Genomic DNA, 23,245 nt, shown 5'->3' on the forward strand with positions numbered 1-23,245 from the left:
GTAGTAATGTCGTGCTTAATGCAGGTGGGCTTCGGCCCACACTGCATGCCCCAGTCAGACTGGGGTTCTTTACAAGTGGAAACAGATGCATTTATAATTCCCTGTGGACCCACAGCATGGGTGGGTGCCAGGAAGCCACCGGCGGTACATAGAAATATCCCATTGCATTGCCCAACACAGCTGAGGTAGTAATGTCGTGCTTAATGCAGGTGGGCTTCGGCCCACACTGCATGCCCCAGTCTGACTGGGGTTCTTTACAAGTGGACACATGCAGTTACAACTCCGTGTGGACCCACAGCATGGGTGGGTGCCAGGAAGCCACCGGCGGTACATAAATATATCCCATTGCATTGCCCAACACAGCTGAGGTAATGTCATGTTTACTGCAAGTGGGCTTCGGCCCACACTGCATACCCCAGTCAGACTGGGGCTCTTTAGAAGTGGACACATGTAGTTACAACTCCGTGTGGACCCACGGCATGGGTGGCTCCCTGGAACCCACCGGCGGTACATAAATATATCCCATTGCAGTGCCCAACACAGCTGAGGTAGTAATGTCGTGCTTAATGCAGGTGGGCTTCGGCCCACACTGCACACCCCAGTCAGACTGGGGTTCTTTACAAGTGGAAACAGATGCATTTATAATTCCCTGTGGACCCACAGCATGGGTGGGTGCCAGGAAGCCACCGGCGGTACATAGAAATATCCCATTGCATTGCCCAACACAGCTGAGGTAGTAATGTCGTGCTTAATACAGGTGGGCTTCGGCCCACACTGCATGCCCCAGTCAGACTGGGGTTCTTTACAAGTGGACACATGTAGGTTAAACTCCGTGTGCACCTACAGCATGGGTGGCTCCCTGGAACCCACCGGCGGTACATAAAAATATCCCATTGCATTGCCCAACACAGCGGATGTAACGTCAGCTGTAATGCAGGTGGGCTAAAAATTCATTTGATTACACTGTAGGCGAGGGCCCACAAAAATTGCTGTATCAACAGTACTAATGTACATCCAAAAAATTGGCCATGCCCAACCAAGATGGCAGGTGAAACCCATTAATCGCTTTGGTTAATGTGGCTTAAGTGGTAACTAGGCCTGGAGGCAGCCCAGTTTAACGAAAAATTGGTTCAAGTTAAAGTTTCAACGCTTTTAAGAGCATTGAAACATATAAAAATTGTTTAGAAAAATTATGAGTGAGCCTTGTGGCCCTAAGAAAAATTGCCCGTTCAGCGTGATTACGTGAGGTTTCAGGAGGAGGAGCAGGAGGAGGAGGAGGAATATTAGACACAGATTGATGAAGCAGAAATGTCCCCGTTTTGGATGGTGAGAGAGAACGTAGCTTCCATCCGCGGGTGCAGCCTACGTATTGCTTAGGTATCGCTGCTGTCCGCTGGTGGAGAAGAGAAGTCTGGGGAAATCCAGGCTTTGTTCATCTTGATGAGTGTAAGCCTGTCGGCACTGTCGTTTGACAGGTGGGTACGCTTATCCGTGATGATTCCCCCAGCCACACTAAACACACTCTCTGACAAGACGCTAGCCGCAGGACAAGCAAGCACCTCCAGGGCATACAGCGCGAGTTCAGGCCACGTGTCCAGCTTCGACACCCAGTAGTTGTAGGGGGCAGAGGCGTCACCGAGGACGGTCGTGCGATCGGCTACGTACTCCCTCACCATCCTTTTACAGTGCTCCCGCCGACTCAGCCTTGACTGGGGAGCGGTGACACAGTCTTGCTGGGGAGCCATAAAGCTGGCAAAGGCCTTGGAGAATGTTCCCCTGCCTGCGCTGTACATGCTGCCTGATCTCTGCGCCTCCCCTGCTACCTGGCCCTCGGAACTGCGCCTTCTGCCACTAGCGCTGTCGGATGGGAAGTTTACCATCAGTTTGTCCACCAGCGCCCTGTGGTATAGCAACACTCTCGAACCCCTTTCCTCTTCGGGAATGAGAGTGGGAAGGTTCTCCTTATAGCGTGGGTCGAGCAGTGTGTACACCCAGTAATCCGTAGTGGCCAGAATGCGTGTAACGCGAGGGTCACGAGAAAGGCATCCTAACATGAAGTCAGCCATGTGTGCCAGGGTACCTGTACGCAACACATGGCTGTCTTCACTAGGAAGGTCACTTTCAGGATCCTCCTCCTCCTCCTCTTCCTCCTCCTCAGGCCATACACGCTGAAAGGATGACAGCCCAGCAGCATGTGTACCCTCACCAGTGGGCCAAGCTGTCTCTTCTCCCTCCTCCTCATCCTCCTCATGCTCCTCCTCCTCCTCCTCAACGCGCTGAGATATAGACAGGCGGGTGCTCTGACTATCCAGCGACATACTGTCTTCCCCCGGCTCTGTTTCCGAGCGCAAAGCGTCTGCCTTTATGCTTTGCAGGGAACTTCTCAAGATGCATAGCAGAGGAATGGTGACGCTAATGATTGCAGCATCGCCGCTCACCACCTGGGTAGGCTCCTCAAATTTTCCAAGGACCTGGCAGATGGCTGCCAACCAGGGCCACTCTTCTGTAAATAATTGAGGAGGCTGACTCCCACTGCGCCGCGCAAGTTGGAGTTGGTATTCCACTATAGCTCTACGCTGCTCATAGAGTCTGGCCAACATGTGGAGCGTAGAGTTCCACTGTGTGGGCACGTCGCACAGCAGTCGGTGCACTGGCAGATTAAACCTATGTTGCAGTGTCCGCAGGGTGGCAGCGTGCGTGTGGGACTTGCGGAAATGTGCGCAGAGCTGGCGCACCTTTCCGAGCAGGTATGACAAGTGGGGGTAGCTTTTCAGAAAGCGCTGAACCACCAAATTAAACACATGGGCCAGGCATGGCACGTGCGTGAGGCTGCCGAGCTGCAGAGCCGCCACCAGCTTACGGCCGTTGTCACACACGACCATGCCCGGTTGGAGGCTCAGCGGCGCAAGCCAGTGGTCGGTCTGCTCTGTCAGACCCTGCAGCAGTTCGTGGGCCGTGTGCCTCTTCTCTCCTAAGCTGAGTAGTTTCAGCACGGCCTGCTGACGCTTGCCCACCGCTGTGCTGCCACGCCGCGTGACACCGACTGCTGGCGACGTGCTGCTGACACATCTTGATTGCGAGACAGAGGTTGCGTTGGAGGAGGAGGAGGAAGGTGCTTTAGTGGAGGAAGCATACACCGCCGCAGATACCACCACCGAGCTGTGGCCCGCAATTCTGGGGGTGGGTAGGACGTGAGCGGTCCTAGGCTCTGACTCTGTCCCAGCCTCCACTAAATTCACCCAATGTGCCGTCAGGGAGATATAGTGGCCCTGCCCGCCTGTGCTTGTCCACGTGTCCGTTGTTAAGTGGACCTTGGGAGTAACCGCGTTGGTGAGGGCGCGTACAATGTTGCGGGAGACGTGGTCGTGCAGGGCTGGGACGGCACATCGGGAAAAGTAGTGGCGACTGGGAACCGAGTAGCGCGGGGCAGCCGCCGCCATCATGCTTTTGAAAGCCTCCGTTTCCACAAGCCTATACGGCAGCATCTCTAGGCTGATCAATTTTGCAATGTGCACGTTTAACGCTTGAGCGTGCGGGTGCATGGCGTCGTAGTTGCGCTTGCGCTCAAACTGTGGCACTAGCGACGTCTGGACGCTGCGCTGAGAGACATTGCTGGATGGGGCCGAGGACAGCGGAGGTGAGGGTGTGGGTGCAGGCCAGGAGACGGTAGTGCCTGTGTCCTCAGAGGGGGGTTGGATCTCAGTGGCAGGTTGGGGCACAGGGGGAGAGGCAGTGGTGCAAACCGGAGGCGGTGAACGGGCATCGTCCCACCTTGTGGGGTGCTTGGCCATCATATGCCTGCGCATGCTGTTGGTGGTGCCTCCCCAGCTGATCTTGGCGCGACAAAGGTTGCACACCACTGTTCGTCGGTCCTCAGGCGTCTCTGTGAAAAACTGCCACACCGTAGAGCACCTTGACCTGTGCAGGGTGGCATGGCGCGAGGGGGCGCTTTGGGAAACAGTTGGTGGATTATTCGGTCTGGCCCTGCCTCTACCCATGGCCACCGCACTGGCTCGGCCTGTGCCCACACCCTCACTTGGCCCTCCGCGTCCTCGGCCGCGTCCACATCCTCTAGGCCTACCCCTACCCCTCAGCATGCTGTATTACCAGTGATTTGATTTCCCAGGCAGGAAAGAAATTGGCGCAAGGCTACACTCAACCGTAGCTAGTTGCGTCTGATTTTTGTACGTTGTCCACGCAGCACACACGTACACGGAGACCTTAGGACTGACACAGGCAGGCCAAATATAATTTCTTTTCCTTTTTTGCAAAGGGAAGCACCCACTGCGTATATTCAATGAACAAGAAGTTTAATATCTGTGGTGTGGCCCTCAAAAAGTGTCACACAACTATAGTGTAGCAGAGTTATTAACTCTAGCAGAGCAGGTATTTGCCAGTCAGGAAAGACAATGGCGCAAGCCTGCAGTAAACCGTAGCTGGTTGCGACTGATTTTTGTACGTTGTCCACGCAGCACACACGTACACGGAGACCTTAGGACTGACACAGGCAGGCCAAATATAATTTCTTTTCCTTTTTTGCAAAGGGAAGCACCCACTGCGTATATTCAATGAACAAGAAGTTTAATATCTGTGGTGTGGCCCTCAAAAAGTGTCACACAACTATAGTGTAGCAGAGTTATTAACTCTAGCAGAGCAGGTATTTGCCAGTCAGGAAAGACAATGGCGCAAGCCTGCAGTAAACCTTAGCTGGTTGCGTCTGATTTTTGTACGTTGTCCACGCAGCACACACGTACACGGAGACCTTAGGACTGACACAGGCAGGCCAAATATAATTTCTTTTCCTTTTTTGCAAAGGGAAGCACCCACTGCGTATATTCAATGAACAAGAAGTTTAATATCTGTGGTGTGGCCCTCAAAAAGTGTCACACAACTATAGTGTAGCAGAGTTATTAACTCTAGCAGAGCAGGTATTTGCCAGTCAGGAAAGACAATGGCGCAAGCCTGCAGTAAACCGTAGCTGGTTGCGTCTGATTTTTGTACGTTGTCCACGCAGCACACACGTACACGGAGACCTTAGGACTGACACAGGCAGGCCAAATATAATTTCTTTTCCTTTTTTGCAAAGGGAAGCACCCACTGCGTATATTCAATGAACAAGAAGTTTAACCCCTTAGTGACCAAGCCTGTTTGCGCCTTAATGACCAGGCCAAATTTTGCAAATCTGACATGTGTCACTTTAACATGGAAAAACACCAGAAAGGTTTTGCATATCCAAGCGATTCTGACATTGTTTTTTCGCCACATGTTGTGCTTCATTTAGGCGGAAAAAATAGACCGATAGAAATTGTGTTTATTTATTAAAAGCGCCAAAATTGGGAAAATTTTGAAAAAATCGTCATTTTTTCACATTTCCAACTGCAATATCTTAAATATGTGCAAACATAATATAGAAATTTTTGCTAAGATTTATATTTCCACCCGTTTACTTTATTTTGGGCGCACATTGGAAAAACTTTCGTTTTTTTTTAACTATTTAGGAGACGTACAAATTTAACATTACTTTTTAGCATTTTGAGGAACACTTTGTTTTCCTATACCAAGCCGAGATTGGAAAGGCTCATGAGTGTCAGAATAATAGATACCCCCCCAAATGACCTCATTTTAAAAACTACACCCCTTAATGTATTCACTGAGGGGTGTCATGAGTATTTTGACCCCACAGTTTTTTTTCAGGAATTAATTCAATTTAGAGGAGAAAAAGTAAAATTTCATATTTTTGCAAATCTGTCATTTTAAAGACATATTTTTTTCCTATAGTTTACATGAAAATCAGGATTTACACCCCAAAATGGATACCCCTATTTCTCCCGTGTTCAGAAATATACCCATTGTGGCCCTATTGTTATATCTGAGTCCACAACGGGGCCCAAAATGAAAGGAGTAGTCAGTGTCTTTCAAAACAGAAATGTTGCTTGAAGTCCTTTTAGGCCTCATAGCACACATGTAGAGTTCTTGAGCGCCCAAAACCATAGAAAACCCCCACAAATGACCCCATTTTGAAAACTAGACCCCTTAAGGAATTTATCTAGGGGTGTACTGCATATTTTGACCCCACAGTTTTTGAATGAATTCAAACCAAGCAAAAGGAAAAAATTGTGATTTTCGTTTTTTTGGCAATTCTGTCATTTTAAAAACAGCTTTTTTTGTACAGCACACATATGAAGGAAGACTTGCACCCAAAAATGGATACCCCTGTTTGTCCCGTGTTCAGAGACATACCCATTGTGGCCCTAATCTTATGTCTGGATACACAACGGAGCCCAAAATGAAAGGAGCGACCGGTGGCTTTCGGAACACAAATTTTGCTTGAAGTCCTTTTAGGCCCCATTGCCCACTTGTAGAGTTCTTGAGCGCCCAAAACCATAGAGAACCCCCACAAATGACCCCATTTTGAAAACTAGACTCCTTAACGAATTTATCTAGGGGTGTACTGCGCATTTTGACCCCACAGTTTTTGAATAAATTCAAGCAAAGCAAAAGGAAAAAATTTGGATTTTTGTTTTTTTGGCAATTCTGTCATTTTAAAAACAGCTTTTTTTGTACATCACACATATGAAGGAAGACTTACACCCCAAAATGGATACCCCTGTTTGTGCTGTTTTCAGAAATATACCCATTGTGGCCCTAATCTTATGTCCGCATGCACAACGGGGCCCAAAATAAAAGGAGTAATCGGTGGCTTTCAGAACATAGATTTTGCTTGAAGTCCTTTTAGGCCCCATTGCCCACTTGTAGAGTTCTTGAGTGCCCAAAACCATATAGAACCCCCACAAATGACCCCATTTTGAAAACTAGACCCCTTAACGAATTTATCTAGGGATGTACTGCATATTTTGACCCCACAGTTTTTGAATAAATTTAAGCAAAGCAAAAGGAAAAAAATAGGATTTTCATTTTTTGGGCTATTGTGTCAATTTAAAAACAGTTTTTTTTGTACAGCACACATATAAATGAAGGCTTTCACCCCAAAATGGATACCCCTGTTTGTCCCGTGTTCAGAAACATACCCATTGTGGCCCTAATAGACTTACAGGACCCATGGCTAGGCCTACAATGAAAGGAATACCCGTTGGATTTCAGGGTACCACTGAATAAATTTCAGGCCCCATTGCCCACTTATAGAGCCATTGAGCGGCCAAAACTATAAAGAACCCCCTCAAATGACCCCATTTTGAAAACTAGACCCCTTAACGAATTCATCTAGGGGTGTACTGCGTATTTTGACCCCACAGTATTTGAATGAATCTAAGCAAAGCAGAAGGAAAAAGTTACGATTTTCAATTTTTTTGGCAATTTTTTCAATTTAAAAACAGTTTTTTTTGTACAGTGCACATAGGAATGAAGACGTTCACCCCAAAATGGATACCCCCGTTTGTCCCGAGTTCAGAAACATACCCATTGTGGCCCTAATCTACTTAGAGGACGCATGGCAAGGCCTATAAAGGACGGAACACCTGTTGGATTTTAGGGCACAACTGAATAAATTCCAGGCCCCATTGCTTATTTGTACAGAATAAAGATTGACTCCCTAAAAATTCCCCCCCTCCCCCTCCGCGCCCTTTTTGGCGTTCGCAAATCTTAGATAAAAGTAAAAATGTGAACTGTGTAGTATTTCCGAAGACAGGGGTAATTACGGAGGCTGGTTGGAATGGGCCCATGGGGCAATAAAACCGGGTATCCCCCCCCCTCCTCTCATGCTTTTTGGGGGTATTTCATGACCTCAGTAGCGGGTATGGGGTGTAAAAAGTGGCGTTTCGTGAGTCTCCGTAAGCTTGATGAGGTGCGGCGGTCTCACACAGAAGGCGCTCAACAAGGTGCTCCTGGAACTGCAGGAAAGCGAGCGTTCCCGGGGCTTCTTGTAAAATACGTATCACAGGTAGCGGTCTGAATAACGCCGGGCTCACGCGGGTGCAGGCGGAATCCGCTTGCGGAGGCCCACAGCGGATCCCATCTGTGAGCCCGGCTGTGACCCTGTGTACGGCTGCGTAATGTACTGCGCATAACTGCGTACTCACACAGGCGGTCATGCACAGTACACCTTTGTTTGTATTTCCCGCACCATCGCTTAGCGATGACATGGGTACCCGCAGCCCGTATACAATGTAGTTGCGTATGGACTGCGGGTATATCCGCGACCATGGAGCACAATGGGCTCTATGTTGCCGATATCCGCAGTAAAATAGAACCTGCTGCGTTCTCTTTTCTGCGAGTGGATTACGCAATTCTGACCCGCTAATGTGAGCGGAATTGTGTAATCCAATGCGATTGATCTGCGTATTACCACGGATCAGACGCATGCGGAATCCGTCATTCCTATCCGGTCATGTGAGACCGGCCTAAGGTAGATCGCTACCTTTTTATCACGTGACCGGGGACCGCTCAACGAGGCCACCCGTCACTGCTCCAGGCTCTCTGTGACCGTTGGTCGCTGGGAGCAAGGAGATTTTAAGTTTCCTGGGCTCCCTGACTCCTGCGCATGTGTCCGGCTTTTTGCCGGCAATCGCATGTGCAGAATCCTGGAAGGTCCACGGAGGAAGATCGCGTCGGGATTCAAATACGCAGGCCTCCGGTAAAAAGATTCATCTCCTCTCACCGATCGCATCAGTGAGGGGAGATGAAACTTCAAATTTTTTTTTTTACTTTTACGTGATCGCCATTATTGGATAATGGCGAACACGTGACCAGGAACCGCTCACCGCGGACCCCCATTAAATCTCCATGCTCTTGGCTACGTTTTGTAGCCAGGAGCAGGGAGAATTTAAATTATCCTGGCAATCCACAGCTTTTGCGCATGCGCCCGCCATTTTGGCGACGGGCGCGTGTGCAGAAGCTGTGGTAAGGTCCGCGGATAAATCTGGGGGCCTTAGGTACGTACTTTCATCCTCCCTCACGGATATGATCCATGAGGGGAGATGAAACGTACGCTTTTTAAACTTTTAAAAACTTTTTTTTACTTTTTTTTTTTTTTTACTTTTTTACACTTTTTTCTCACTTTACATGATCACTGTCATCCATTGGATGACAGTGATCATGTCCCCGGTATAATCTCTCTGCTCCTAGCTACACATGGCAGCCAGAAGCAGAGGGATTTTAAATTTCCCAGGGCTCGAGCCCGTCTGTTCACGCGCCCGATGTCAATCATCGGGCGCGCATGCGCAGACGGGGATTCGGGTCCCGGGACATCGGGACACCGCTGAGGACTGGGGGTGAGTATTTTCACCTCCCCTCATGGATCCGATCCATGAGGGGAGGTGAAACTGACTTTTTTAAAACTTTTTTTTAACTTTTTCGCGATCGCCGCTAACCATTGGATAACGGCGATCGCGGTACCGGGGACCGCTCACCGCCGTCCCCGCTGACATCTCCTGCCTCCCGGCTACCTACAGGAGCCGGGAGCCAGGAGATTTTAAATCTCCCGCGCCGCCGGGCCTTCTGCGCATGCGGCTGACGTAATGCCGCCTGGCGCGCATGCGCAGAAGACCGGCTTCGGGCCCCGGAGCGGCAGGAGAGCGGGGAGCAGCGTGCCAGACCTCGGTGAGTAATTTCAGCTGCTCCGATGGATCCGATCCATCAGAGCAGCTGAATCTTTAACTTTTATGTACTTTTATTTACTTTTTTTGCGATCGGCGCTATCCATTGCATAGCGCCGATCGCAATGCCGGGGGGGGGGCTCCGAACAGCCCGGGATGACAGCTCCATGCTGTCAGCTACCTGCGGACACCGACAGCATGGAGCTGTCACGTCCACAGCCCGAGGGGCACTATTCTCTGCAGGAAGCATGTTTTTACGTCCTCAGAGAATAGAGCCCACTTCGGGAGGACGTAAAAACACTATGGGCTGGTCGTTAAGGGGTTAATATCTGTGGTGTGGCCCTCAAAAAGTGTCACACAACTATAGTGTAGCAGAGTTATTAACTCTAGCAGAGCAGGTATTTGCCAGTCAGGAAAGACAATGGCGCAAGCCTGCAGTAAACCGTAGCTGGTTGCGTCTGATTTTTGTACGTTGTCCACGCAGCACACACGTACACGGAGACCTTAGGACTGACACAGGCTGGCCAAATATAATTTTTTGTCCTTTTTAGCAAAGGGAAGGACCCACTGCGTATATTCAATGAACAATAACTTTTAGAACTGTAGTGTGGCCCTGAAAAAGTGACACACAACTTTAGTGTAGCAGAGTTATTAACTCTAGCAGAGCAGGTATTTGCCAGTCAGGAAAGACAATGGCGCAAGCCTGCAGTAAACCGTAGCTGGTTGCGTCTGATTTTTGTACGTTCTCCACGCAGCACACACGTACACGGAGACCTTAGGACTGACACAGGCTGGCCAAATATAATTTTTGGTCTTTTTTAGCAAAGGGAAGGACCCACTGCGTATATTCAATGAACAATAACTGTGTTGTGGCCCTGCCTACACAATTCTGTCCCTGTAGTATCAATGGAGGGTGCAATGCTCTGCACAGACGATTTTTAGAAAGAAAAAAAATGCAACACTGCTAACAGCAGCCAGCACAGTACTGCACACGGTTAAATTTGGCCCTAGAAAGGACCGTTGAGGTTCTTGAAGGCTACACTCACTCCTAACACTCTCCCTGCCTATACACCACTTCTGTCCCTAATGCCGGGTGCAATGCTCTGCACTGCCGATTTTGAGAAAAAAAAACAAAAAAACACTGCTAGCAGCAGCCTGCACACAGGTAGATGTGGCCCTGAGAAGGACCATTGGGGTTCTTGAAGCCTACACTGACTCCTAACGCTCTCCCTACAGCAGCACCAGCACGATAGTACTTTCCCTCAGCTAACTCACAAGGCATGTGTGGCGAGCCGCGGGAGGGGCCGACTTTTATACTCGGGTGACATCAGATCTCCCCAGCCACTCACAGCAGGGGGGTGGTATAGGGCTTGAACGTCACAGGGGGAAGTTGTAATGCCTTCCCTGTCTTTCAATTGGCCAGAAAAGCGCGCTAACATCTCAGAGAGGAAACTGAAAGTAACCGGAACACCGCGTGGTACTCGTTACGAGTAACGAGCATCCCGAACACCCTAATATTCGCACGAATATCAAGCTCGGACGAGTACGTTCGCTCATCTCTAGTCCTTATGAATGAGCGTTATATGGGCTTCTTGGGCCTGTCTTGGGAGGGGATGGCCCGACAACAGGGCATTATACAGTTCTGTCATGCGAGGTACAAGTACATGCCGAAAGGTCTTGAAGTAAATAAGGGAGAGGCCGTCAGTACCAGGGCTCTTTCCGGGAGGAGAAGAGTCCAAAGTTTTTCCAATTCGGACTCCGAGAACGCGACGATCAAGAAGGCTGCTGCATCTTCCTTCAACTTAGGGAGTCGCAAATTAGAAAGGAAATTCTCTGTCTGGCTATTGAGTGTCTGAGTCCTCGGAGGATTGTTGTGCTCTAAGATTGTATAATCTGGATTGAATTTTTGGAACTCGTTGGCGATTTCTTCGGTGCTCCATACCAAGGGGCCGAATTGGGATTTAATTGAGTTCATTTGGTTTTTCTTGCACGCTTTCTTTATCAGGGCTGACATATATTTGCTACCTTAGTTACCCTGAGCGTATACTACATGTCTGAAGTGGAGGCATTTTTTATTAAATCTGGACTCGAGGAGAAGCTTTAATTCTTTCCTTAAGGTAGTCAGTTTTTCTAGGTTCTCTTTATTCAGAGAGAGTTTAACTGTGTATTCCAATTTAGCGATTTGGGACAAGCGATTGTCTATATCCTTCTGCTGAAGTTTCTTTTTCTTGGATCCTAATGCAATTAAGATCCCCCTTACAAAGGCCTTATGTACCTCCCACCTGTTTGGTCCTGTGATGAGTTAATCTGAAAGAATTCTTTCAGCTGGTTAATGAGGACGGTTTTGTCCTCCGGAGAGTCAAAAAGAGAGGGGTTTAAGCTCCATCTCCATTCCCGTGGGGAGGGCTGCATAGGAAGGAGGTCCGCGTGTAATGGGGCATGATCTGATATTGTAATGGGCTCTATTTTTGTGCCAGTCAGAGAGGGTAGTAGCATGGAGGATACGAATACGTAGTCCAACCTTTGAAGCGAAGAGTGGACCTGTGAGAAGTAAGTATAGTCCTTTACAGAGGGAGAGAACTGGCGTCATGCATGCACGACTCCCAAGCCTGCCAAGCAGCGTAGGAGCTTCCTAAGTTTCAGTTGCGGGACCTGAGAGCGACCCATTGAGGAATCTAGGTGTGGGTTTAGAGTGACGTTAAAATCTCCGCCCAGCAAAATAGGGCCCACTGGAAACTCCCTAAGAGCCTCTAATTGACCTAAGAGCCATGGAATCTGGTTGGAGTTGGGGGCATAAAGATTCGCTATTGTAAGTTTAAAATTGTTAATTGAGCCTTTCAGGAAGAGGGCTCTACCCTCTCCATCCGCGTATTGGGCCTCGCATCTGAATAATACGGATCTGTGAAAGGCGATTCTGACTCCCTTAGAGGCGAAGGACGGATGTGGGTTGTGAAAGCATTGAGTGAATTGCTTGCCCAGAAGGGCTAAACACTTACCCCTCTTGAAATGGGTCTAGTGGAGGAGGGCAATTTTGGTGTTATATTTTCGTAGCAGCTGAACAACGTTGTGTCTTTTATGCGGCGAATTCAGACCTCTAATATTAAAGGAAGTTAGACGAAGGTGGTCACCCATGACGGACTGTACTGGAGATGTCTCGGGACATCGATCCAGTAGCTAACTGGAGGGATAGAGTTAGATAAATTAGAAGGCAAGCTCGCAGGTCCCACTGACGAACACTTGGGGTTGGGAGGGACAGGAGAGGGTGGGAAAGAGACACAAAGGGGGGGGGGGGGGTATAGGTTAAGGGAACAATAAGAACAATGAAGAATAATATGAGGGTCCGTAGGGACTAGTATGTCTTGAAACTAACTCTAGGGGGTGTCGTGTGGAGCAATGTCTCCTTAAAAAACACAGGAGACGCTTTGACGCTGTCAAAAGGACAATCAAAGACTATTGCGCACACGGGGCCTGTTCTGACAGACACCAACCAGGACCTCTAGAAATCAGAGGAAACAAGGAGAAGCATATATAGTATAACAGAGAAGAGAGGGGGGTCAGAAACCACAAGTAAAATTATCATGTGACCGTAAATACTGGCTCTACTTGTAGGAATCACTGAACCAACATTAAGGAACAAATTGGGCATGGGCCAAAATTGCGCGGGCCATCACGAAACCCCTAGTAGGGGGAGACTGTCCCAAGTCCATGAAATCACATCGGGAGGACAGAAATTATGACCGGCCCGTGCCTGGGACACACTCGAGGGGGTCGACCCAGGAAAAGAGGCAAGACTTCATATCTTCGGTCGCATCCGGGTGTAGTGTCCCTGCTTTTTTTCTTTTTGCTCCTGGGGGATTTTGTGCCTCCCGCCATGCACCAGACTGTAGGTGCCGTTAGCTTGGTGAAGGTAGGCAATTCCGGGAGCAGGAGCCAGCAAGGAAGGTCCACAGGTTCCAGATCTAAGGACTCCCAGCACATCTGCAGATCTTCTGGAGAGAGAATATTCTCCGGCCTTTGTGGGTGATGCCTAGGCCGAAGGGGAATAACCAGGCATATTTGATCTCTTTCGCTCTCAGCACCTCTAAAAGAGGGCGCATCAATCTGCGTTTGGCCAAAGTGGAGGGAGCAAGGTCCTGGTAAATCTGGATGGGGGCGTCTGCATAACGAAGATCTTTGTGACTTCTGGCGTCCCTGAGAACTGCTATAGCATCTTGAAAGGAGAGCAGTTTACAGATTATGTCCCGGGGGGGGGGGGGGGCTCAGAGGTCACCGGGGGGGGGGGGGGTCTAAGAGCTCTATGGATACGTTCAATGGTTATAGGGGTGGCTCTTTCCAAACCCAGTAAATTTGCAAAGATTTCTTTGGCGATCTTAGGGAGGCATTCTGTGGCCCACGATTCTGGGAGACCTTTAAAGCGGACGTTGCAGCACCTGTTTCTATTCTCCAAGTCCTCCTGCATTATTAAAGCTTTGTTTAAATGGTTATGCTGGTTTTGTAAAGCGTTCATCAGTTCCAGTGAGTGGGAGGTAATAGAGGCTGTGGCGGTCTCTAAATCTTCCACACGGCGCCCCATGTTTTTAATATCATCCTTTATTTCAGCTAGGTCATTCATAATGGGGTTCAGGGCATTCAATATAAGGCTCTTAGAGACCATCTCTCTATCTTCCCCGTCACAGGAGATCTCCTCCTTCCCCTCCCTACTGTTAGCTGCAGCAGCTTCATGGCTCGGCGCCATGTTGGGGAGAGGCAGCGGTGGCCGGCTATTCTTCTCTTTCAGGTACCGCTGCATATCGGCTTGCCCCTTGTTGAATCGGGGGGTACCCATGGTCTCTGGTCCCCTCTCCTTAACGTTCCTCCTCATTTTCAGCTCTTAATAGCGGCAGTTAGGTCCTTTATGGGTGCCGTTCTGACATAGCTCAGTTCTCAAGTGGCCATCAGGATCAGCGGCCAGGCTCTGCCCCCTCAAAGAACACAAGGAAGCTATATACTTACTGTATTTCGGGGGGTGGACCATGAGCAAAGTAGCTGATGGGGAGAGCAGTAGGAGGCCCAAGCTGAACTTTTTGCACCCAGGCCAATGATAACTATGCCTTCTAAGGGAGTAAATCTAAGTAATATGGTGCAGTATGGGGTACATATAGTGCCTATAACTTATGTCAGCATACACAGTGCTGCTATGTACATGAGTCTTAAGTGTGTATAGTGAAGAAAAGGCACTGCCCTAGCACGTCTTCTGCCTGCAGTGGTGTACAGGGTGCTCTCAAAAGATGTCCCATGCATTCTGAAAACTTTTCACAGGCCACACATTTACAATGCGTTGCACAGAACTGCATTGCTTGTGACATGGTTCTGTGTAAATTGCATCGAAACTGCAGATTTTTTGCCATGGTTTTCACAGATCACAGTTAAAGTCCAATTAGAAGAAATGCTTGACCTTTAGTAACATCATAGTCACACTACAAAATTCTTGCACATAGACAAGGGAGGAATAGAGTTGGCTGCTCACTGTGGTTGAAGGCAATGAGAGTACTAAGAAGGAGAAGGAGCAGTGTGTGAGATAAGGCCATGGAGAGTTGTCTGTTTGAGGAGGATGGTATTGGGAACAGTCTATGTGAAAAAAAGAGGCATTGGGAGCAGTCTCTATGAGAGGAGGACCTTGGGGAGCAGTCTGTACTAGAAGAAGGATAGCATGGAGGAGCAGGGACTACCCACTACCTTCTTGGGATTAGAACATTTTTTATTTAGTAATGAGAAATTCTTCTCCTAAAAAGTAAACAAGTAATGCATGTTACACAATGTAGTATGAGTGAGTACTGGTGCATCTTGTCTCCACCAGAAAAATGGGTGGCTACCTGCAGAGTGACAAGTAATGTCTTGTTATTGCCCCCCAAAGCACTGGATTGGCTGACGAGGGGCTGGAGCTTCCCTGGGCCAGAACTTCCCTAAGGTCTCCAGCAGCTGGTCCTCCTGCAGCCGATGGTGCCTCAGCGCTGGCTCAACTTCCCAGCCAGGGGCCAATAAGGGAGAGCGGTGGAAATACTCACAGCGTGGTCGGGAGTGGAGATGGCAGTCCACCGGGAAACACTGACAGCGGCCCAAGAAGCTCAGATGGGAGTCCGCCAGGGGAAAATAGTTACAGTGGCCCTAGGAGTGCTGATGGGAGCCGCCCTGGGAGTGTACATCAACCAATTCTCAGTTATCAGGGTCATCTGCCCCTCCCCTATAACTGAACTCACCCAACCCATTCTTCCGGTGGAGACAAGATGCACCAGTACCTTATAAGTTACCATCAGAGGTGGCTACTCCTTACATCGCCCAACATTAATCAGATTTGATGAAAAATGTAATGGGTCTAATTAAGACACAAGGACAAAAGCAGCCCCAAATGTAGGAACCCACTTTGTAAAAATGAAAAGACAAATGAGCTTCAATGGCATACTAAGTTTCCTGACCCTAGCGCCCTCACAGAGCACTAAATGTCACTGTACTGCAGATCTATCTGTTGTCTATGGTCTGAATTATTTTATGTTACTATAGAGACTGGCAATGGCTGCAGATGCAAGGGGCCAAAAATGTCTCAGCAGTAAATTCTACACAAAAAATAATACGTGACAAATGCTTGATAAACACCAATATGGTTGAAATGTTGCTGCTTGTCATGGAGGAATAAATTTCAACTTTCAGCTTCCTTGCTCCCATATCTTGTCATGTATTGTATTTTTTAACTTGAATTTTTAGGATTTGGTGACTTTACATTATTGATCCTGATATGATAATTATGTGATGCTGCTGGAAGTGACTTTGTATTCTGGGAGTAATCTCTACAGTCATCAGGAGAAGATGCCATAGTGGTCTGAGCTGAGAAAAAAAGGAACAAGAGCGTTTACAATCAGAGAACATACCACCTGTGAGTCCCTGGATATAAGTGTAATCACCTATATAATCTGGATAGTGCTGTGTATAACTCACATCTATCACTATATTAATAGTATAACTACACCCTTTATGACCATGATCACACCCACAAACATGAAGCTAACCAGATATTTCCACTTATGCTTATAGCCCTGGAACATTTTGGGGAGCCCATACAACAAAGCTTCTATTCACTATGCCAAAGTGAGGTAAAATGAAGAAAAAAAAATTGCCATTTGGGTGAATATTTTTATAACATTCATGGCATTCATATTATGATTAGGTAATACAAATGTATAGGAATCAGAATAGCGCCCCTACTTGCATATAATCGAGGTCAATGGGTAGTAAAATATAGTGGACTTACCCTGGTACTCGGTGAAGTCACATGGGTGATTCCCACCGGTACCTCCAAGTCCAGAAAGGCCTGTAAGAATGGACGATCTTTGATCCCAATCCTAAAAGGAGAGCTGCTCAGGTCTTTGTGTCCCCCCTAGGCCGGGGGACCCAATGGTGTAGTGTCCAAGGATAAAAAAGATAAGCGCTTGGATCATTTTTTCCTTTTTTTCCCTCGGACATTATTATGATTAGGGTGATACCAAATTTATGTTGTTTTTTACATTGTACTTTTTTTTAAAAATTGCTTTTCATTGCCATTTTTTTTACCTACATTACTTTTTTTTCTGGCCATGGGCCAGTTTGAAGATTTGCTTCTTTGTGGGGTGAGCTGTAGTTTCTATTGATATAATTTTGAAGTACATACAACCATTTGATTATTTTTTAATTTTATCCTTTTGTGGAGATGGGGGTGACTAAAAAATGCAATTTAGTGATTTCGTATTTTTTATTTTGATGGCAGCCACCGTGTAGGATAAAGAATGTGATATTTTAATATACTGAACTTTTATGGAATAATACTAGAGATGAGCGAACCTACTCGTTTCGAGTAATTACTCGATCGAGCACCGCGATTTTCGAGTACTTCCGTACTCGGGTGAAAAGATTCGGGGGGCGGGGGGAGGCGTGGCGAAGCGGGGGTTAGCAGCGGGGAACAGGGGGGAGCCCTCTCTCTCTCTCCCTCTCCCCCCCCCACTCCCAGCTGCAACCCCCCACTCACCCACGGCGCCCCCCGAATCTTTTCGCCCGAGCACGGAAGTACTCGAAAATCGCGGCACTTGGGCGAAAAAGGGGCGTGGCCGAGTAGGCTCGCTCATCTCTAATTAATACCAATTTATTTTTCCTTTTATGCCATGATTTAAAAATAGTGTTTTTTTTTTACTTTTATTTATTTTTTTATTTATTAATAATTTTAAAACTTCATTAATCCTATTCTAACTTTTTTTAGTCCATGTAGACGTCTTGTATTGGTGATTGTGTGAGTAATGTACAATATACGTCAATAGAGCAGTATATCACACATTTGCAGGCATTCTTTTAAAGAGCTTAAAGGGGTTGTCACAGCAGAAAGAAGTAAGTACGCAATCTTTTATTATTTTTACACAAGGGAAGCCTTTTTCAATTAAAAATACATAACTGAACAACCCCTGTAAATAAGAAGACATATATCGCAAGCCTGAGGGCCTTTATAAGGCATCTTGCAATCTTGTCATGGAGATGGAGCGTTGAGGTGACAGAGGGATACCTATGAATGCGGCTGTAGGTACTTACAGTGTCATTTAAAGGGTTAACATCGAGGATTGAAGTTATCTCCAATCCTGGCAATTGCATCTGGATGTCAGCTGTCGAAGATAGCCAATGCCAACCATGCATGGGGCAGGCTCCCAAAACTGCTCCATAAACAACACCTGCATATATGTATGGCACTCGTTGGGAAGTGGCCAAGAAACAAAGAGGTTCAGAGGGATTTAGGTCAAAAGTAGGTACCATCCCTCCAAATGAGGGAATCGGAACTACAGGCTGCTGGAAGGCAAAGAATATACAGCTTCCCCCAAAGTGACATTACAAAGTTTCATATATTTACATGCGTTAATCATTTATGCAAAATGGAAATTATAACGATAGGTATGATTTAAGAAAAATACATGGTCTTTGATTCCATGCCATGACTGTCTAGAATGTAATGTATTAATACGTATACTGTCACATCAAGTTCTTACCAGTGATCTGTAGGGCAATGCTCTGCTTAACAATTTTCACAGTTCAGTCACTTTGGCTATTTTTTACTTCAAAGAGTTTAACTTTTGAAACCACTTTATTCCTACTGGGTGTATCAATTCGCTTTTATTATATAAAAAAAATACTTCCAGTTATTGTAGATGGCGGTATTAACAAGAAAAAAAGTCACCTTCACCAGAATTTGAGGAAAATATTATATTTAGATATAACAGAAAAATTCAAGGTTGAGGATGGGTTGTGGTTGTCAATAGTACATTTAATTTCAGTGTTCATTTTTGTGACCACTTAAAGGGATTGTCCCGCTAAAAAAATGTTCAAGTTCAATCCAACCCATAATTGTAAATGTTTATATCCCCAGATATTCCAGAACTAATGTAAGAATAGTGCCACCTGCTCATTAAGGGCATGTTCACAAGTTGTCTAGCAACTTTTTGTTCTTTTTCTCTTCAGGAAGTTGAAAGACATTTTTGGAACATCATGCTGGCTCTTTGGAGTCATTCAGATTCTCTGGTATTGAAGCTGCAAAAAAAACCCTTAGGCCCAATGCCCACGGCTGTATTTGTACTCTGGATCCCGCAGCAAATACTCCCCATAGGACATGCAACGAAAACGGTTTTCCATGCCCATGAGGGGAAAATAACTGCAATTTTCCGCTCGCGGGGGAAAATCGCAGCATGTCTTATTCTAGTGCGAGGCTTTGCACAGACTCACATGGACGGCTTCCATTGCAACCGCGTCATCGTCGCTACGACTCTCCACACTGTGTATGTGCAGCGGCGCACCAGAAGAGCAGAGAGAGAAGGCAACTGACAGGTATGCAGGGGTCAATGCTCAGGTCACAGGGTCTGATTTTGCTGTGAAATTTTTAAGTCGGAATCCGGCCTGGACGTGGGCATGAGGCATTAAGAGGAGGGGATTGGAGAGAATGTGGATATTGAATTTGAGAACTTGCTTACCAGTGAGTTTAAAGAGAATTTTTTATTTTTTTAAATAATTTTTTCTCTCTCTCTTCTGGTTCTGGGTGTCACAATCAGGTTTGTGGAAATGTGCACATATGATTTAAATGTGTAATGATTGGTCCAGAATTGTTTTTAAGGGAAAGTACCATGTGAGTCTGCTAGCTGTGATCAAGAAAACAGTGGCTTTCGAAACACGTCTGGCGTTGACATGGTGTCACAAGGTACCCATCATTTATAATTGTATGGCTATTTTGTAATTAAAAAAGAAGAAAAGAAGTGAAAAACATACATGCTTCACTTTTATAAATGTCAGGCAATCCACATTGTGGGCAGGTGGCTGCATCTGTCAGTTATCACCCCCAGCTGTGCTTAACATCCTTTCTGATAGCACACTGGCAGCGTAGAAGGCAAGAACCTCTAAAGCATATTGTGCAAGCTGCAACCACTTGTCCGGGTTGGATATCCAGAAATCAAAGGGACCAATGCCATGTCTGAGTAGATCCACGCCATAGCTGACATACTCTTGGACCTCCATGGAGAAGTGCTGCCTGTTACTGTCAGTCCTAATCTGTGCTTTTTCTGCAGGCTAATAAAACTATGCCACACCTCTGTTAGACTTCCCCTGTTACCATTGGTGTTGCTGCTTTAGCTGTTCTCTGCTTGTCTGCATTGAGCTGCAGAGCTACAATCCATTGCAGATGTTTTTCTGTGGCCATGCGGAAATGCTGTTCTCAAGCGGATTAACAGTCTGTTCTGAGAGTCATGCATACTGTAATATCTGTCCACTGCCGGAATGAGATTTGTCATTTTGGCCTTGTAACAGGGATTAAGGAGGGTGGCCAACCAGTAATAATCTGATGTTTTGATGTGGGCTATGTGATGGTCCTTCTGCAAGCACTGCAGCATGAAAGCACTTATATATCTCAAAGTGTCTAAAGGAGATGGCCAATGGTTCTCAGTGTCAGGCCTAAGAGTGTTCTCCGGCTGGTCCCACCATACATATAGAATAACTGAGATTCGAGATGGAAGGAATATTGCATAGCTCCCATTCCCTCTCTCTGGACCTATATCATCTGCCTCTTCTTCCTCCTCTATTCTTCTCCAATGGTTAGAGAACTGTGTTTGCCCACCTTTCTTGCCCAAATCCACCCTTCCTGTGGTGTTAAGTAATGGTGGACTGACCAGACAATTGCGAGATAAGCAACCCTACTTCCTCCTCCTGTGACAACACCATATCATTTTTCCTGTGACTCTATAGCATCAGTTCCAGTAGACCGACAAACGTTTTGTTCACTTCCTCAAAGGAGGCTAAAATGGTTCACTTTCATACAGTGTTTGTTAATGGCATATACCATCTAGTACTCTGTGATCACTCTATGCTGCTGGCTTAGCCTCTGCAATATATGCAGCATGGAATTCCACTGTTTAGGGATATCACAGATGAGACAATTGTATGGTAGTCCAAATTGCCACTGCATCTCCACCAGACGAGAAGTGGCCAGAGTGAATGCTGAAAGCGTGAGTACAGTTTCTTGGCCTTTTCCAACACTGGATGTAAAGCTGAGTAATTGTTTAGAAAGGTGCTACACTACCAGCTTCATCATGTGGGCCAGGCAAGGTATGTATATGAGATTGTGAAGGTAAAGAGCTGACAGCAGGTTGCTTATTGTCCCACTTGACCTTGCCTGACTTCAGATTATGCGGGGTAAGCCATGTGTTGGTCTGAGTCTGCAATGCCATCAGCAGCTTTTCAGCAGTGTGGCTGATCTCCCCTACACATGTGAGTATTATGACAGCATTTGGGCGTTTACCACATGCATCGCTGCATGGAGGTTGGATTTTGTCACATACAGATATCTGAGCTGATGTAAAGGGTGTTGAAAAGCAGTATGATGAGGTGGAGGAGGAGAAGGAGGGGAATGAAGAAGGGACAGACAAGGATAAATTTTCCACAGCTCTTGGGGGAACCATGAAACATCCACCACCTGCAGTACATTGACTTAGTGTGCTGTTAAGGATATATTATGCCTCTGGCTATGCTTCCTGGACCATGCGTCCATGGTCAGGTGCACCCTGCAAAGAATTCTTCAATGCCAGGGACATGTTGCCACTCATATGGTGATGTAGGGCATGGACACCATTATGGGCAAAGAAATGGCGGCTAGGCATCTGGTACTGTGGGTTAGCATAGAGCGTCATGCAATGAAAGTCCCTGTGTACACTAGCCAGAAGGGAATAATTTCCTTTGCAAGCAGCTGTGCAGTGCTTGCTTTCAGGCTCAGTGTTGGTAGATGGTTGGGGTGGTATTTTTTTTTTTACGTTCCCATAGCTAGGGAATGGAGGATTGGCTGCTACCCTGGGACATGCTAGAACATGAAGTAGATGTCGGTGAAGGTGGTGGCTTTCCGTTTCCCACTTCTGGCTCTGAAGCCTGCAGCCCGATCATCAATTATGGGAGAGAGGTTTGAAGTAGGTGTGCTACTGCCCCTACAAAAAAATTGCCTCTCTGTGCTCAGAGGTACTACATGAACAAGGAAGAGGGAGCAGGATGGGGCTGACTCTTTGTTCTCATGCCCATGTGCAATCTCCAAAGCAGTTGGTGGTGGGAGTTCTTGTAATAGAGTAAATGGCAGCATATGCAGATATAAATAGTGCAAAAAAGTCCTTTATTGCGCCATCACATAAAAAGCGACGTTTCGGCCGTGATGGCCTTCCTCAAGCTTGAGGTTGGTAGTGGGGCCTTCCATTCCACTTCCTCCACTCCAGGTTGTTGTGTACGAGGTCAATCAGCACAGGTGCTGAGTCTGAGCCAGGATGAGGTGTGGATATAAATAGTAGAGTGGACTGACACAGTGGGGGGGGGGGGGGGGGAGATGGCTGCTGGACCCAGGCAGCCCATGAAACCTGCTAGAGGTAAAATCCCTGCTGTTTGGTACACCTGCTGGGCGTGACCTGTACAGGCAGGGACGACCTGTTATCCGATTACTGGACTGTTATTTTCTTGCCTGAAGCTAAGGCTGAAGTTGTGTTGATTTTTCTGGACTGAAATAAACGCAGGTCACGCCTGCACTTGGACTTTACCAACTTGTTTTCATCTTTGACTGCCACAAAACCCGCATTCTACCGAGCTGTCCTCCCACACTGCATAAAAGGTAAGAAGCTTATTCTTAAATTTAATCTCTATCCTTCGCTGACGTGATCATCCCCATGTTGAGTTATGTAACCTCTTAAGTCTGAGTCAAAGAACTTGTTAAGGTAAAATGTGTGGTTTTCTCTGAATGGAATAATGAGTCTTGATTGGTGGTTTGGATTGGAAGTAAGATTGAAAAGTTGAGAATGACATAGAAATTTGAATGTGAAATCCCACTATTGGTAATATTTGGTCTACTATTCTGTATGCTCTTTGGTTATTGAATGTGGCTATTGAAAAAGGTAGTTCAAGACCAGAAAAAGGGATCTCTGACTGCTGATTTCCCATAGGGAATACCAGGATTCTTTGTAAGGTATTAAAGAGGCTTGACCCAGACCCATGCAGTCTGCCAGTGGTATATAAGTGAGTCGGCACTTGAAAGTCCTCTTGATTGCAGCAATACTAGTGGGGTGTTAAAGCGCCATGAGCCAGACTCATGCTGTGAAACAGTAGAAGGCCTTATAGTGAGTCATGGGGAACTCACTGGTGATCTC

The sequence above is a fragment of the Eleutherodactylus coqui genome, chromosome 3 (genome assembly GCF_035609145.1).
Source record: "Eleutherodactylus coqui strain aEleCoq1 chromosome 3, aEleCoq1.hap1, whole genome shotgun sequence".
Taxonomy (NCBI): domain Eukaryota; kingdom Metazoa; phylum Chordata; class Amphibia; order Anura; family Eleutherodactylidae; genus Eleutherodactylus; species Eleutherodactylus coqui.